The following is a 17,140-nucleotide window of genomic DNA, read 5'->3' as shown; positions in this document are numbered from 1 at the left end:
TCCTCCTCAGTCACAACTCCTTGAAAACTGCCTATTGCATTCAGATGCATTAAATGTAATGGAGGGGCAGCTTGAAACAAGTGTTTTTTACAAGGAGGCTCACATCCTCAACACCCAAAAAATTGTATATACAAACTCCATGATTGCACGACTTAAGTGAATGGAGAAGCATCTTGGGCAGTCGTGTGGTCCATTGTAATACAAACAAACAAATTATTTCTTAGGTTTAGTGTACTGAGTATGTACGAGGAAGAGAGTAACAAAAACAGAAAGAAGGTGTAAAGGATTCATGTTAAATGAGGAAAAGCAGTGTGGCACATTGATAAGGAGGATTCAGTGATACTGGAATGTGTAGGGGAGGGGGTACTGACTTTTTTTCCTAGCTTGTTTTTGCCTCTGTGCTTACTGATCATGAAGGCTCCCACCAGGTGTCTTGAGCCTGTTTATTCTCCCATAGTGAATATGCCCAGTATGCAGTCAAAGCTGACAAGAAGGACCATCCTCCAAGCAGCCATGAATAAGGTTTGTGCCATCATCAGCATCCTGACAGTGTGAAGTTTTCTTTTAAAACCTTAACCCCACCTTATGACTGATATGAGCACTTGCATTACTTTTGGGGGTTGTACACCGTCCAGTTACATGTGTGCATTTCTAATAATACTTTGAGGGCTACTATCATGGGCTTCGGTTCACCAAGCCCATGTCCTTGGTGCTGACCATTTTAATGTGTGCAGGCTTCCATTTTCATGGTGGCGATTGGCCAGCCAGAGCCGCCATCCCCCCCTCCAGTACAGGTGAGCACGAGTGTTGGCCACCCATTCTCATCTTTCCCTGCCCAACGTTTCCAGCTGGAGCCTTTAATCAAACTCAGATGTTAACTTAGTGTAATGATTCAACAAAACCCTGTAGTACAGACATTTCAATGATGTAGCTCTTCTACCCAAGCAAAAATACACTGACATGCTGAGTGTGTAAGTACATACACACAACCTTGTATTAAACTGAGGTAGTCAGATTCTGTTTGAGCACAGATGTTTGGTTTTAACATTTGCCTGTGTAACTTGTAACATGGGGGGGGGTCCAGTACGCCACAACTTGGGATGAGATGATTGACAGATCTGCTTGCACCTTTAGTACCATGGTATCTACATACTGGGCAAAGCTTTTGCTGCCCCACATAGTGTCTTTATTTTAGGTAAACTCTGTCTTCTGGATGGCCCAGTATAGCTAAAAAGATAATAGAAATTCCAGCTGCTGATCATATTAGGGTTACTGTTCTCAATGCCAAAAGTCTTAATAACTTACTAGATCTTTTTTTCAAACACCTTTATTGAATTATCATTTATGACATATACACATTTAAATTCATATAAAAGTAATCAAACTATATTAACGTAATAAACATTATACTTCACATATTTTGCTGTATATCATATAACCTAAGCAGTATTACATAAATTATTCAATTCCTACCGTTTTTTAAACAAGAAACATCTTTATTAAACCATCACTTACGACATAGTCGTATATTTATATAAATGAAAACAAACCACACAGACACAATCCTAGTTGCAAGCATTTTACATCACAAACCATACTGACACACTCCCAGTTGCAAACATTATACATCACTTATAATCTACCCAGTCTTTCTCACTCAAACATTACAAATCTCATTTAAGTCCTGCTGCCTTTTAGACCTCATTTCTCCCTTGTATGTATTGATGTGAAGTTGTTCAATCTCTCCGTTCATTCTTACACATGGGTGGATCGGCTCCAAGTCAGCCGCTTTCACAAGCTCAAGATCTTAGAGTAGCTTGAGGCCAAGTCCCTATCCCATGATGCTCTCTGTCTCACCCCAAATTTAGTTTGCCACTGCAACAGATTGGAGGTCGATAAAGAGCTCAGGCCAGTATTCTTGTTTATTATCATCTTTATATCAAAGATTTGCTTTTTTCTCTAGCTAGAGGGTGTTTTTGGGCTAGTTAGCCTTAGTTTTAGTTCAGGCTTTATCTGTGCCTTTCCTTCTGACGAGATTTTCATCTTTTAAGAGCGGCTGCTCTTAGGCCTTTTGGCTGTGCTTTAATTGTTATCAAACAGTGTGTTTCCCTATCCTTGGTAGTTTTTAATAATAGATACTTTCAAAGTAGCAAATTGTAGTTAGTGTTATAGATATATATTTATTTATCTATATAGATTTGCTAGTTCTATAGATACGGTAGAGTTTGCTGTGTGTGTGCTGTTAATAGTTGTTACCTTCTAGTGTGGTTAAATAGTTTTTTCTGGATTGCTTTCTGATTGGTGCATAGTTTTTATTGTTAATATGGCTGATCAGAGGGAAACACAAAAGTCACGCTTTAAAAAATGCCCTATGTGCGGGCATAAAATGTCGATTACTGACTTGCATGTTAATTGTGTTTATTGTTTGGGTCCAGACCATCTGCAGGAGGATTTCTCCATTTGCCACTCCTTTAGCAGCAGGGTGTTACTGGAGCGCAGGAGAAAACTGATGGACAGAGGTTTGCTGAAACCAGAATTTCAGGAATCCTTGGACAAGGCTGACCAGGCTTCCAAGTCATCGAAGGGGTCGAAGTCCTCTAAAGCTTCATCGGTGCCCAAATCATTGGCTCTGAGCATTGCTGTCAAGGTGCGGTTGCCGGCTTCACAGTCTTTGGAGTCGTGCACAGAGCCAGTGTTTCAGAGCCGGTCCGCGGTATTGGAGACGGTCTCCGAAACCTTGGGTTCACCCATTTTGCAATCAGTGGCCTCTTCAATACCTTTGACTCGTTCTTCGAGAACCCTCTCCAATGTGGATATGGACCGAGTGGTGCAGAGGCTTCTCGAGAACCCTGCACTGGCCAAATTATTATCGGCTTCGACCCAACCAGTTTCGGAGCAGAAGACCATTGTACCTGCTGTGACTACACTGCCGAGCCAGGCCTTCGGAGCCAGGGGTGGGGGAAATGATGATTGTGGATCCTTCGGAGTTGAGGCCTGTGCCAGTGCTATCAGCCCCTGTCAAACCAGACTACTTCGGTGCCATTCGAGGAGTCTGGGAGCCGACACTCTCTGGACGGCTCTGAGGGGGAGAGTTGAACCGATGTGTCAGTTCCGACCCTTCCTCTCGGAGCTTCGGCACGGATGAGCTCGGCTCCTACCTCTGGGTCAGAGCCCACTGTTTTGGCGTCGGGGAAGTTGCAGTCTTCTTCGGAACCGGCGGCTTCTTCGGTTTAGAACAGTGGAGCCTTTAATGCTATGAGGAGGGTTATGTCTTCCAAGACTCACACATCATCGGGTCCTTCCTCCTCCTCCCCTAAAGTGCTGCTTTCTGCCTCTATATTGCAGGTCCCTGTAAAGCATTGAGACCCAGAGCTTCAGGTAACCCCATTGGGTGACCCATGTTCCCTGCCGAAACCTAAATCTCCTGGGCTGGCTGGAACTACCCCACCTCCTACAGCTCAACCAGCTCATAGTTGCCCATAAAATGCTCCACCATCCAGAAATTACTCCAGCCCTAAGAAACATAATCTGCCCCTACAGCAACAATCAAACACTCTGCTCATCCACCAAACTCTTAGTACTTACTATCAAATCCAACCATGCTGCAGGCGACTCCCTCTTCGACAACTTTGTCGGTAAAAATTGGAACTCACTACCAGCTGACCTTACCCTAGAGTCTTCACCAAGGATATTCAAATACAAACTTAAAAGCCACTTCAAATCACACTGGATATGCCCCTGTACCAACCTTGACTAGTACCCCACACATCCCTCCACCTTACGTTTAATAAATGTCCTTACCCATCCATCCCTCTTCATCTAACCAGGAATAACCTTCACGAAAGCTACTCAATGTATTGGTTGTGTAAATAAATTATCTTAAACCCAAGGTAATATGTTATCAATAGCAATTACTTGAACTGAAATGTAAGCCTCAGGCCTCATGGGTGGTTGTATTACTATGTCTGTAATCTGCTTGTATGTCTGTAACCTCAATTATTGGACTATGTATTTTTGTAATGTCTATAACCTAAGTGCAATGTTCCTAGTATTTGTAATATGTATATGTAATTTGGAGCTTTTCTCCCCGGGACGCCACTGAAAATGGACATGTATCCAGTCGGACCATCCCGGTTAACAAATGTAAAATAAAAATAAATGTTTTACTGAGACCTCACCGGAAGCGCCCACTGATGAAGTTCCCAGGAAGAAACTTTGCAAGAGGAGGCATTTGGACTCCCTGTAGGAGTCTATTACATCAGACACCGATTTAGAGGAGTCAGAAGGGTCCCCATGGTCCCCCTCAGAGGATATTTCCTTTGCAGTTATCCTTGAAGTCCTTAAGCAGAGGAGTGACTGGCAGTCCGTTAGCCCTACTGATGATGAGTCTGTGCTCCTGAAGGCCTTTGGGTCTCAACCTTCCACCTCCTGGGTGACTCTGCCCTTCGATGAACTCATGGAATTGGTTGCTCGAAGGGCGTGGAAGTTTCCTGATGCTATGGAACCTGTCCCTCGGAGGCCCAACAAATTTATTACGTCCCCCCCAAGATAAAATGCTCCTCACCAAGGGAGTGCCGATTGATGCCATGGTGGTGGCATTGGCCAGCAAGAAAGAGATGTCTGAAACCTTTTCTACTGTCCATCCTTCTAATAGAGATTCCAGGACTATGGACAGGTATGGGAAACGCATCTTTAGTTCTGCGACGTTTGCTATGCGATCGCTCAACTACTTGACCCTTTTTTACCCATCTTCAAAGAGATCTCCTAAAAGAGCTTGGAGATACTCTGCAGGGTAGTACAGATGGAGGTGTCTCTGAGAAGGTGACAGCCCAGCTTAATACCCTTAATTCATAGTTAACTCGTCCATGCGGCTCATTTCTTATGCAGCCGATGGTTTGAGTCAGGCAGCAGGTTTAGCAATAGTTCTTCGGAGACATTCCTGGATGCGCTTATGCTCCTTTGCAGAAGCCTCCAAGTCTTCCTTCGTTAATACCCCATTTGATGGCTCGTCCCTTTTCAGGCCCAAAGTCAAGGAGACCCTCACTAGGTGTGAGCAAGATGGAAAGACTCTGTCTGCCTTAGGATTCCGTTTTTCTACCCCTACTAGACGTTTAGGCGTTCAGGTAAGTAAGCATTCATCTTTTTAATATAGACCCTGGAGGCCCATCTTGGACCTCAGCAGACTCAACACCTTCGGAAAGAAGAAGTTCCGGATGGTCACGCTTCAGTTGATGCTTCCGTTCCTAGGAGCGGGCTATTGGATGTGCTCTTTAGATCTCAAGGATGTGTACTATCATATCAAAATTACCAGACTATCCAGAGATCACTTGCATTTCCGGCTGGGAACCAGTCACTGCCAATTCTGAGCACTGCCCTTTGGTCTCACAGCAGCCTCCAACATGTTTACCAAATGCATGGCAGTGGTTACGGCTCACCTGAGGCGTCTAGGATCCCGAGTGTTTCCGTATCTGGACGACTGGCTCCTTACCTCAACCTCCAGGCATCAACTAATTCTATCCAGGAAACACACTCTCAGTCTGTGCTCTCAGTTAGGAATAACTGTAAATTTTAACAAGTCTGTGTTGTCACCATCGCAGCATATCTCCTTTATTGGAGCAGACTTAGACACCACCACCACCATGGTAAAATTGCCACTCTTTGAAACCAGGTATCAGACATTCTGAAAAAAAAAAGTACCAGCCTCTCAAGTGTTGAAACTACTAGGTACCATGGCAGCTACGCTCATAGCAGTTCCTCTGGGGCATATGCACATGAGAATACTTCAGTGGTTGCTCTTCACATAGTGGTCTTGCCAACAACTTCCAATGTCATTCTTGGTAATGATTACAGATTCTTGCAGAAAGGATCTTCTTTGGTGGTTGACCAGTTATCAGGTAACAATAGGTTGCCCATTTGTTTTTCTCCCGCTGTCAGCCATGGTGACCACGGATGCTTCTCTGATAGGATGGGGGGTCTATTTCAGGGAAGAACAGCCCAAGGCACCTGGTCAGAAACAGAGTCACAGTTGCACATCAGTGTCCTGGAGTTGAGAGCAGTGCTTTTGGCATTGCAGTACTTCCACAACTCTCTACCTCTGGGGACAGTTGCGATCCAGACCTACAACATGACTGTGGTCTGGTATATCAACAAACAAGGGGGATCCAAGTCTTACTCCTTATGTTGAGAGGCCTTGAGAATTTGGCAGTGGGCGGTATCAACCGGGTGCTTTCTGATAGCAATGCACATCCCGGGAAAATCCAACGTGATCGCGGACAAACTGAGCAGAGCCATTCTGTTGCCGCATGAGTGGTCCCTCAAAGACGAGGTTGTGGAGATAAATTTCCGCAGATGGGGCCAGCCTTGCTGCGATTGTTTGCATCCCCTATGAATGCCAAATGCAGAAGCTACTTTGCCCTGAATCCCCCACCAGGAGACAGCCCAAGGGACTCGCTCATACACGATTGGCCCCCGGGACTTCTATATGCCTTTCCACCAACTCCCTTGATTCTGAAATTCTTACAGAAAGCCAAAGCCCTGGGAAGGACTGTAATCTTAATAGCCCTGTTTTGGCCTCGGCGGTTTCCCTTCCTTCGACTCTATCAACTGGAGGAACCTTGGATTCTGGACCCAGTTCCAGATATACTGACACATTTGTCACGGACCCTTCATCCCTCTCTCCATTCCCTCAGACTGACTGCTTGGCTGCTCCGATTCCCAACTTAGTCAGGTCACACGACTTTTCCTCGGAGGTGCAGCATATTCTTGTATCTTCGCATAAAGCTTCCACTAAAAAGTTGTATGCCAGCAAATGGAAGCGATTTGCTTTTTGGGCCTCCTAGAAAAATATTGATCCTTACTTTGCCCCAATTGCTAGTATTTTGGAAATTCTGACTAAGCTTTTTCATAAAAAGGTGCTGCAGCTGCCACTATAAGAGTTCAATTGGCTGCAATTTTGAATTTCCACCTCGGATCTGAAGGTTCTAACCTAATGTCTCGCAAGACTATGTAGGGCCTTCTTAAAGGGTACCATTCATCTTAGACTGCCTGTTGGGTAATCTTTTACTCCCTGGAATCTGAATTTTGTGCTGTCATGGATTATTCTTCCTCCCTTTGAGCCTGCATCATCCTGTCATTTAAAATCTCTCTTGGAAAACAATTTTCTTGGTAGCCATTACCTCAGCACGTAGAGTGTCCAAGCTTCAGGCCCTATATATAAAACCCCCATATTTGGTGTTTCATCCCAACAGTGTGTCACTAAGGACTAATCCTTCCTTCCTTCCAAAGGTGTGTTCCGAGACTAACCTCAATCAAACTATTGAACTCCCAACTTTCTTCAGTAACCGTTCTAACAAGTTGGAGTATATGTTACATAAGCTTGATGTTCACAGGCAGTTAAGATTCTATTTGGACAGATCAAAGGATTTCAGAAAGTCAGAACAACTTTGTTTCTCATGCTGACACTAAGAAAGGGCTACCAGTATCCAAAGTTACTCTTTCCAAGTGGTTAACTGACTGCATAACATTTACATATTCTTCAGTGAACCAACCATTAGAACATGGTGTGAATGCGCATTCCACTAGGGCTGTTTCTACTTCTTCAGCTTATGTGGCTTGGTTGCCTTTGGACACTATATGTGCAGCTGCCACTTGGTCTAAGCCACATACCTTCATCACTCATCACAAAATGGATAGGGCCTCCAGGGACAGGGCTTCCTTTGGTTCCACTGTCCTCAGGAATATACTCCCGTGATCCACCCAGGATTAGGGTGCTTGGGATGCTACCCATGTGTAAGAATGAATGGTGAGAGTGAACAACTTCACATAAAGAAGTTATGTACTTACCATAACTTTCCATGTGAGTTGTTCATCTCGCCTTCATTCTTACATTCCCACCTGCCTTCCCCCCTCCAAGTTCTCGAAGAACGAGTAAGACTTGTGGCCTGGTGGGTCTTGTTATGCGACTTTGTACTCCGGCTGGAGTACCTGTTATGTGTTATATATGTTACATGCTGGGATCAGCAAACTAGATCTGAGGTGAGACAGAGAGCATCATGAGATAGGGACTTGGCCTCAAGCTACTCTAAGATCTTGACCTTGTGAAAGCAGCCGACTCAGAGCCGACCCAGCCATGTGTAAGAATGAAGGCAAGATGAACAACTCACATGGAACGTTATAGTAAGTACATAACTTCTTTTTCTCACAATTCCCATTTTTTTCGTAGGTAGTTTACTCCTACCCTTTTCTACAGGTCTCAGTTCCAGTTGTTTTATCTCTGAATAACTTACTAAATCTTGAGGCAGTCCTGCAATTTCAACAGATCCATCTGCGTGTGTGTTAACAGATCTGGTTTTATTGTAAAATGAGTGCTTCTTCCATACTAGGGTTTAGTGCCTTTCACACTTTAAAGCTTATGGAAAACTGTGAGGACGTGTTAGTATTTGTAGGAGAACCTATTATCTCCAGACTAATACCCCATAGCTCACAATCAGAAATTATTAAAGTCAAAATTACCCTAAATAATATAAAGTGTCATTCTAAAACATGCTCTAGATCAGTCTTCATGATTCCTGCTGACCCTGAAAAATGTCTAAGTGCATTAGCTGAATTGCCCTTAAACAAAAATACCTTTATTTGGGATGATTTCAGTTAGGTAGCTTGATAAGTGGAATGTCTACAATACTAATGTTGGGTACCCCTGCTGATTCCTTGACCTAATGAATGTACTTATTGGAACAAATACTCATCCTGCCTACTAAAAGTTGTAACATTATAGATGTCACCTTAACCAGCATTGCTACTTCCTTCGCTACTCTTATCAAACCTTCATTCCTGCTCACATCTGATAATAATTCTATGATCTTCTCTGTCAAGACTTCACACAGCAGTGCTGCTGTAAGAAGTACCTCAGCTCTGAAGGACTTAAAGGACAGATCTACTGAATCTTTATGAAGAACTTCCAAAAATTCTGTTGAAATATTTCTAGATCTCATGCAGCCTAAGTGACTTTCTGTACCTCAACATTTTATTCACATCTACTAAAGAGTGTAGACCAAGCAGTCTCCAACAGGACTAAATGTAATGGGAAATTCAAAAATAAACTTCTTGGTTATTTATCCAGATCTATTTCAGTTGATCAAATGAAGTTGTTAAAACCCATATGGTCGAGACCATGTGATCAACAATTCAGTTCGTCAGTCAGCTGAAACAAGCCAAACAATAACAGCATATATCAGGTCTGAGATCGCACTACAATGGAGAAAAGGGCACATTCCCCAATCCCCACTGTACCGTGACCTCAATCAAAACGGTCGATGAACGAATCTGTCGATCATATGATCTCAACCTTATGGTTTTGACTGTTTAGTTTGTCATTCAAATGAAGGAGTGCCATTTACTCACATTAACAAACTCTGCAATGCAGACACCAGTAAATATTTCCATACCAGATTGGTCGAGGGCCCGTGTTAACAACGACTGCCACCAGTACTGTTAGCCAACAGGGTGCTGGCAGAAATTAGGCTACTGCTGGCCGAAGGAAGAGAAGAGGCAGAAGGCATGGCCGAAGGCATAAAGAGAGGAGAAAGACAAGGACTGTGGTAGTGAGGGTCGGAACTTTGAATGTTGGCAGTATAAGTAGTATAGGGAGAGAGCTAGCTGATATGATGGAGAGAAGGAAGGTTGGTATATTGTGTGTGCAAGAGACCAGATGGAAGGGGAGTAAGGCTAGGTATATCGGAAGTGGGTTCAAATTGTTTTATCATGGTGTGGATGGGAGGAGAAATGGCGTAGGAGTTATTCTGAAGGAACAGTATGCTAAGAGTGTTTTGGAGGTGAAAAGAGTTGGATAGTGTGATGTTTATGAAGCTGGAAATTGATGGTGTAATGATGAATGTTGTTAGCGCATATGCTCCACAAGTTGGGTGTGCAATGGATGAGAAAGAAAAATTTTGGGAGTGAATTGGATGAAGTGGTGATGACCGTACCCAGGGGTGAGAGAGTGGTGATTGGAGCAGATTTCAATGGGCATATTGGTGAAGGGAACAGAGGGGATGAGGAAGTGATGGGTAGGTATGGTGTTAAACAAAGGAATGCAGAAGATCAGATGGTAGTGGATTTTGCGAAAAGGATGGACATGGCTGTGGTGAATACATATTTTAACAAGAGGGAGGAGCTTAGGGTGACATACAAGAGTGGAGGAAGATGCACCCAGGTGGATTATATCTTATGTAGTAGGGCCAGTTTGAAGGAGATTGGAGACTGTAAAGTGGTGACTGGAGAAAGTGTAGTTAGGTAGCATAGGATGGCGGTTTGTAGGATGATGTTGGTGACCAAGAAGAGGAGGAGGAGTGTGAGGGCAGCACCAAGGATCAAATGGTAGAAACTGAAAAAGGGTAATTGTGAGGTGGAGTTCAGGGATGAGTTAAGACAGGCACTAGGTGGCAGTGAAGAGTTACCAAATAGCTGGGTAACTACAGCAGAGCTAGTAAGGGAGACGGCTAGAAAGGTGCTTGGTATCACATCTGGACAGAGGAAGGACAACAAGGAGACATGCTGGTGGAATGAGGAAGTACAGGAGAGTATACAGACAAAGAGGTTGGCATAGAAGATGTGGGATTTTCAGAGAGATGAAGAAAGTAGACAGGAGTACAAGGAGATGAGGTGCATGGCAAAGAGAGATGTGGCGAAGGCTAAGGATAAGGCATATGAAGAGTTGTATGAAAGGTTGGACACTAAGGAGGGAGAAAAGGACCTGTACCGATTGGCTAGACAGAGGGACCGAGCTAGGAATGATGTGCAGCAGGTAAAGGTGATAAACGATAATGAGGGAAACATACTCACAAGCAAGGAGAGTGTGTTGAGGAGATGGAAAGAGTACTTTGAGGGGTTGATGAATGAACAGAATGATAGGGAGAGAAGGTTGGATGATGTAGGGATAGTGAATCATGAAGTACAATGGATTAGCAAGAGGGAAGTAAGGATAGCTATGAAGAGAATGAAGAATGGAAAGGCTGTTGGCCCAGATGACATACCTGCGGAAGCATGGAGGTGTTTAGGTGAAATGGCAGTGGAGTTTTTAACCAGATTGTTTAATGAGATCTTGGAAAGTGAGAGGATGCCTGAGGAATAGAGAAAAAGTGTTTTGGTACCTATTTTTAAGAATAATGGTAATGTGCAGAGCTGTAGTAACTACAGAGGGATTAAATTGATCAGTCACAGCATGAAGTTATGGGAAAGAATAGTGGAAGCTAGGTTAAGAAGGGACGTGATGATTAGTAATCAGCAGTATGGTTTCATGCTGGGGAAGAGCACTACAGATGCGATGTTTGCTCTGAGAGTGTTGATGGAGAAGTACAGAGAATGTCAGAAGGAGTTACATTGTGTTTTTGTAGACTTAGAGAAAGCATATGACAGGGTGCTTAGAGAGGAGTTGTGGTATTGTATGAGGAAGTCAGGAGTGTCAGAGAAGTATGTAAGAGTGGTACAGGATATGTACGAGGGTAGTTTGACAGTGGTGAGGTCTGCGGTGGGAGTGACAGATGTGTTTAAGGTGGAGGTGGGGTTACATCAAGGATCAGCTCTGAGCCCTTTCTTATTTGCAATGGTGATGGACAGGTTGGCAGACGAGATCAGACAGGAGTCCCAGTGGACTATGATGTTTGCAGATGACATTGTGATCTGTAGTGAGAGTAGGGAACAGGTGGAGGAGACCCTGGAGAGATGGAATATGCTCTAGAGAGAAGAGGAATGAAGGTCAGCAGGACTAAGACAGACTATATGTGTGTGAATGAGAGGGAGGATAGAGGAATGGTGAGGATGCAAGGAGTAGAGGTGGCGAAGGTGGATGAGTTTAAATACGTGAGGTCAGTAGTTCAGAGTAACGGTGAGTGTGGAAGAGAGGCGAAGAAGAGAGTACAGGCAGGATGGAGTGGGTGGAGAAGAGTGTCAGGAGTGATTTGTGACAGACGAGTACCTGTAAGAGTGAAAGGGAAGGTCTACAAGAGGGTAGTGAGACCAGCTATGTTATATGGGTTGGAGACAGTGGCATTGACAAAAAGGCAGGAGTTTGAGCTGGATGTGGCAGAGTTAAAGATGTTAAGATTTGCACTGGGTGTTACGAGGGTGGACAGGATTAGGAATAAGTATATTAGAGGGTCAGCCCAGGTTGGAAGGTTTGGAGACAAAGCCAGAGAGGCAAGATTACGTTGATTTGGACATGTGCTGAGGAGGGATGCTGAGTATATTGGGAAAAAGATGCTAAGGATGAAGCTACCAGGTAACAGGAAAAGAGGAAGGCCTAAGATAAGGTTTATGGATGTGGTGAGAGAGGACATGCAGGTGGTTGGTGTGACAGAGCAAGATGCAGAGGACAGGAAGAAATGGAAACAGGTGATAACGGGAACAGCCGAAAGAAGATGATGAACAAACTCTGCAATGAAAGAAAGCATTACCAAGTGTGTACTAGAAAATGCAATCTACCCATATAAAGATCACTATCAAAAGAGTAAAGAACCGAAAAATGCCATCATGAAAGTCAAAGCTAAAGTTGAATTGAAAATAGAAGCTGAAGCTAAACATAATAACACCACCTAATAAAGCTCTGAGCTAACCCATAATGACATTGCCTACTCAAGCCCTGAACATATAATTTAGTGCCAACTTCACACCAGTTACAGCTATTCAGGTTCTTCTGATTCCAGAGTCCCTCCCCCTGTTGTGATTACCAATGGAGCAAGTCTTAACTGCCTTGTCCACGGCCAAAACTACCACCACCCATGAGCCCTAATAGTGTAAATGTTTGCCTAATAAATAATGCATCCTCTAATAAACCTCTTTAACCTAAGCCTGTCCACAGATTATATTCCTAAAGCTTGGAAAATGACCACTCTGATGCCCTGCCACAGACCCCGGTAAGAATAAACCCATCAACCCTAATAAGTCAAACATGTAATGCCATAGAACGTATCATGTCAGACTACTTAAGTACAAACATAAAACACATTATTACCCTGGATCTGTAGCAGTTTGGCTTTGTCAAGAGAAGTTCATGCCTAATAAATCTAGTTGGCTTCTTTGCAAAGGTCACCAAAGCTGTTCAGAGAGGCTACACAATTCTGACAGCATGACTAGATATGGCCAAAGCCTTCAGTGTTATTCTGCATGTAGGTATTGTAAATGAGTTCAAAGACCTAAGAATTGACCCTTTTTGGTAATATGGATAGCAAATTGGCTGGCTGGCAGAATATAAGTAGTTTAAATTAGCGGTAGTCATCTCAGAAAGCAAAAAGGTGACTAGCGTTGTATCTCAGGACTCCATGCTGGGACCCCTTCTTATGAGTTTCTGCTTCTTTGTGATTCAGACTAAACACCTGGATCTTTGGCTAATTAAGTTTGCTAATGGGTATAAGCTGGGTGTTGTAGTTTGCTCATCTTCCAATTCTCTGACACTGCAGAAAAGACTATATTATTCAAATCACTTACTTAAAGATATTGTAATGTTAGTGGCCTCATATTAAACACATAACTGTGCAGTATTGTCACAATTAGCCTACATGACTTTTCATCTGCCTACAGTATATCTGACACCCCACTCTAGGTTGATTCAGTCATGTGACATCTTTGTACCTTCATAGAGAGATCCCTATTCTTTGTCCACATGTTGCAACACTGGTAAGGAAGTGCATTTGTCTGACGCATGTAATAGCGAAAGGCATTGCATGTAGCTCTAAAGAGGTTATAATTCCACTATAAACAGCCCACATCGGACTACTTATAGAATACAGTACCTCCTTGGAATATATCTGTCTAAACACATCATGCAACTAGAAAGATCCCAAGTGTTCCTAATGAATCACTAGACTAAGCACCGTAAACTAACAAGACAGTCTTGGACCTCTATTCTTTTTTTTTTTGCAAACATCTTTATTAAATTTTTCTCATATGACAAAGGCAATCTTACATTTATATAAAGGAAAATGATACAACTTTAGTTGCAAACAGTTTACATCACAGACACCATTGAAACAACTGTAGTTGCAAACATTATACATCACTTATAAACCATCCAGTCATTGTCAGTTAAGCATTATATGGCTCATTCAAATCCTGCCTCTTAAACCTCATTCCTGCTCTGCATGTATTGTTCCTGCAATTCCCATTTTTTCCTATGTAGTTTGCTCCTTCCCTTTTCTAAAGATCCGAATTCCAGTTGTTTTATTTCTGTTACAATATTCACTGCTTCTGGTAAAGTTGGTCTAGACTTTGATTTCCATTTTCTAGTAATTGCTTTTTTGGCAGCCACCATAATTAGACTCAGCAAGGCTTTACTATGTCTAGGCAATTCTGATTCTGTAGCATAACTCAAAAAAATCATCTCCCCAGTCAGTCCAATATACTCTCCCAGCATTTCCGACAGAGCGGTCTTTAGGGAATCAATAAAGTCTGCCAGCTAATTACACTCCCAAATAATATGTTCCCAGTTACCCATTTCTTCCCTGTCACACCTCCAGCATTTGCTATCCAGCTGAGGAAAAATTCTTTGGAGTCTACCTGGGGTATAAAAATACCTATGTAAACACTTCTAGGCAGAGATCCTAAATCTTCTAGACTTCTCTTTTCCCAATTTTTTCAAAGCTCCTCTGATTGATTCTTATAATTATCATGCAATATTTTATATGCTTTACTAGTTATTCCTTTTTTAATGGCAGCTTCTGTTCTAGATGCTATTAAAAACTCTACCAGTGCTGGTATTTCATTTAGGAGTCCCCTATTTCTTTCTTTTTGCCTCTACTCTGATGTCAGTCCTTGATAGGGAAGGCAATCTCTAACCTGCAGTCCAAATACATTCTTGGTCTCTTCCCATTCTATTATCTTTCTAGTTATTTGCTCCTGATACCTTGGTTCCTTTGCCAGTTTCCTCCAATAACGTCCGTCCCCCCTCTTGCCTGTTATCTGTATCCCTGACCACAGTTATCCTTTTCGGCAAAATCTCTACCTCCATTCTTGTGCTGCTTTGATTCTTAGAATACTCCCTGATATTTTATAAATTTGATACTGTGTATGATTTTGGTTCATAAGTAAGTACTAGGCTATCTGCCCGAGGGCATCTATAAGCCTAGCCAGAATGTGTTGGCTTTCGACGCCCCCCCCTTAGATTAGTTCCCTGTGCCTCTGTCCAGCAGAGCCATTAGTTCCCTGTGCCTCTGTCCAGCAGATCCACTGAAGTGATCCCCGGGGTACATTTTCTGTTTCCTATCCACTCGTCAAGGTTTCTCTTGAAGAGTGTTATTGAGGGCCTCTGCCTAATGTAGATTGGAATCCTGTTCCAAAGCATGGGGAGTCTCTGGGACAAGAATCTATCCCTCCAGCACATCCTATTTATCGTTGTGGTGAGGTTTAAATCCCTAGAGCATGTGACTCTTGGGGATTTGTTTTTTTAGGTGGAGCATGTCCATCAATTCTGGGTTGGACATGGCCTTGTATGTCAGGCAGAGATCACCTCTGAGTAAGCAGTATGCAACCAAGTACAGCTGAAGTTTCTTCAGTCGGGCTGCATAGGGCATATGTTTGAGGCCAGTAATCCTCTTGGTGAGGTACTTCTGTGGTCTTTCCAGCTGTTGCAGGTGTCTTCTAAGGTACATCCCAAATGGGGCGTTGTACTGTATGATGGGTCTGATGAGTAGAGAGGCATAATAACCTCTTTTGTTCTAGAGGCGAACCCTTTTGTGATTAGGTGGGCCACATAGAAGGATTTTCTAACCACCTTGGCAGTATGATTATCAAAGGAAAGATTGCTGTCTACTTGGGTCCCCAGATCCCTTATTACATTTTCTGTGTTAAGGGGACTACCACATATGTGGTAGTTCGCGGGTACTCTGTTTTTTTCCAAAGTAGATGACTATGCACTTTTTGGCATTTAGCTTGAGGCCATGATTTTGACACCAGGTATCCGTCTCAGTGAGATCCTTCTGGAGGATGTCTGTATCAGCTGTAGAGTCAATTATGCCCCCCAGTTTGCAGTGGTCTGCGAACTTGGTCAGCCATAGTCCTCCTGTGCTTGCCTGTACCTCTGATAACTATATACCGAACAGGAGGGGTCCCAGGGCTGAGCCCTTGGGGATGCCACTTGTAACCGGTTTAGAGTCGGACCTAGAGCCTGCAACTCTCACCATGTGGGTTCTATCCATGAGCCAATTGGCAACCCATCTCATGACATAGGGGTTTATGTTCGGGCTGGTGAGCTTGTCTATAATACCAGAATGAGGAATGGTATTGAAAGTCTTTGCGAGGTCTAGGTAGACTGTGTGGACCTCCTTTCCCTCATCTAAAGCCTTGGTAACTGTCTCAGAGAATAATGCAGCAGAATAAATAAACAAAATAAACTACTATGCAAAAATAATAATACACTCTGAAGGTCCTCCTGGTACCATTACTTTCTATTAGGTCCGACTCAATCGGTTTGAACTGGAGCGAAACAGAATAAGTGAACCCTTCCAAAATGTCTTGACTGAAGTGGCCCTTCTCTTTCCAAACATGTTTTCATCTTCTTTCTCATCTGATCATGGAAATTCACCAATTCAAAAAACCAAACACAGGGATTGATATGGTTTGATAATTTTCACTTTTTGTTGACTATTTCTTTGATTTTCATAGCATCAAAGGAATAGGTGTAAAAATGCGAAAATGATAGTAGTTGGATGATTATCATCACCAACTGACCTGATGGACCTTCTATGCAGGGGTGTTAATCCATTAAAGATGTTTAGTGTAATGTTTATGTGTACAATAACTAAGGGAACACCAGACACAATGCGATGTGACCTCTGTTACTACCGCAACTACTAAACTACTGGTTAGCCTCTTGCCCTTGCCAAAATAGATTAAGTTGCATTCTGGCAGATTCTGCTGGGAAGTCTCTGAACCAAAGCCCATGGGGCAGCTCTAACGATCTGCCCCTTACTACGCCTTCTTCTGATGGTATGGGTGGTTACTTGAGAGATGTAGGAGGCGTACGGAATATGTTGTTGGCTATATATACGCTCCGGCTGATAAACCTTTGATTCACCCTGTCCTTGATTAGTGAGATATCCAGATAATTAATCTCACAATCTTGAATGTTATAGGTAAATTCCAGAAAATCTGT

The 17,140-nt window shown here is 43.1% G+C and overlaps 1 protein-coding gene across 1 annotated transcript in view; it reads left to right on the top strand.

Annotated features, from left to right (window-relative positions):
* MGAT4A (alpha-1,3-mannosyl-glycoprotein 4-beta-N-acetylglucosaminyltransferase A) overlaps window positions 1-17,140 on the top strand; it is a 2,332,896-nt gene that overhangs the window by 1,564,942 nt on the left and 750,814 nt on the right. The window lies entirely within an intron of this gene.

The sequence above is a fragment of the Protopterus annectens genome, chromosome 5.part0, assembly GCF_019279795.1.
Source record: "Protopterus annectens isolate FY-2018-M chromosome 5.part0, PAN1.0, whole genome shotgun sequence".
Taxonomy (NCBI): Eukaryota; Metazoa; Chordata; order Ceratodontiformes; family Protopteridae; genus Protopterus; species Protopterus annectens.
Note: the sequence above shows the minus strand (reverse complement) of the source record. Positions and strands in the feature narration are given on the sequence as shown.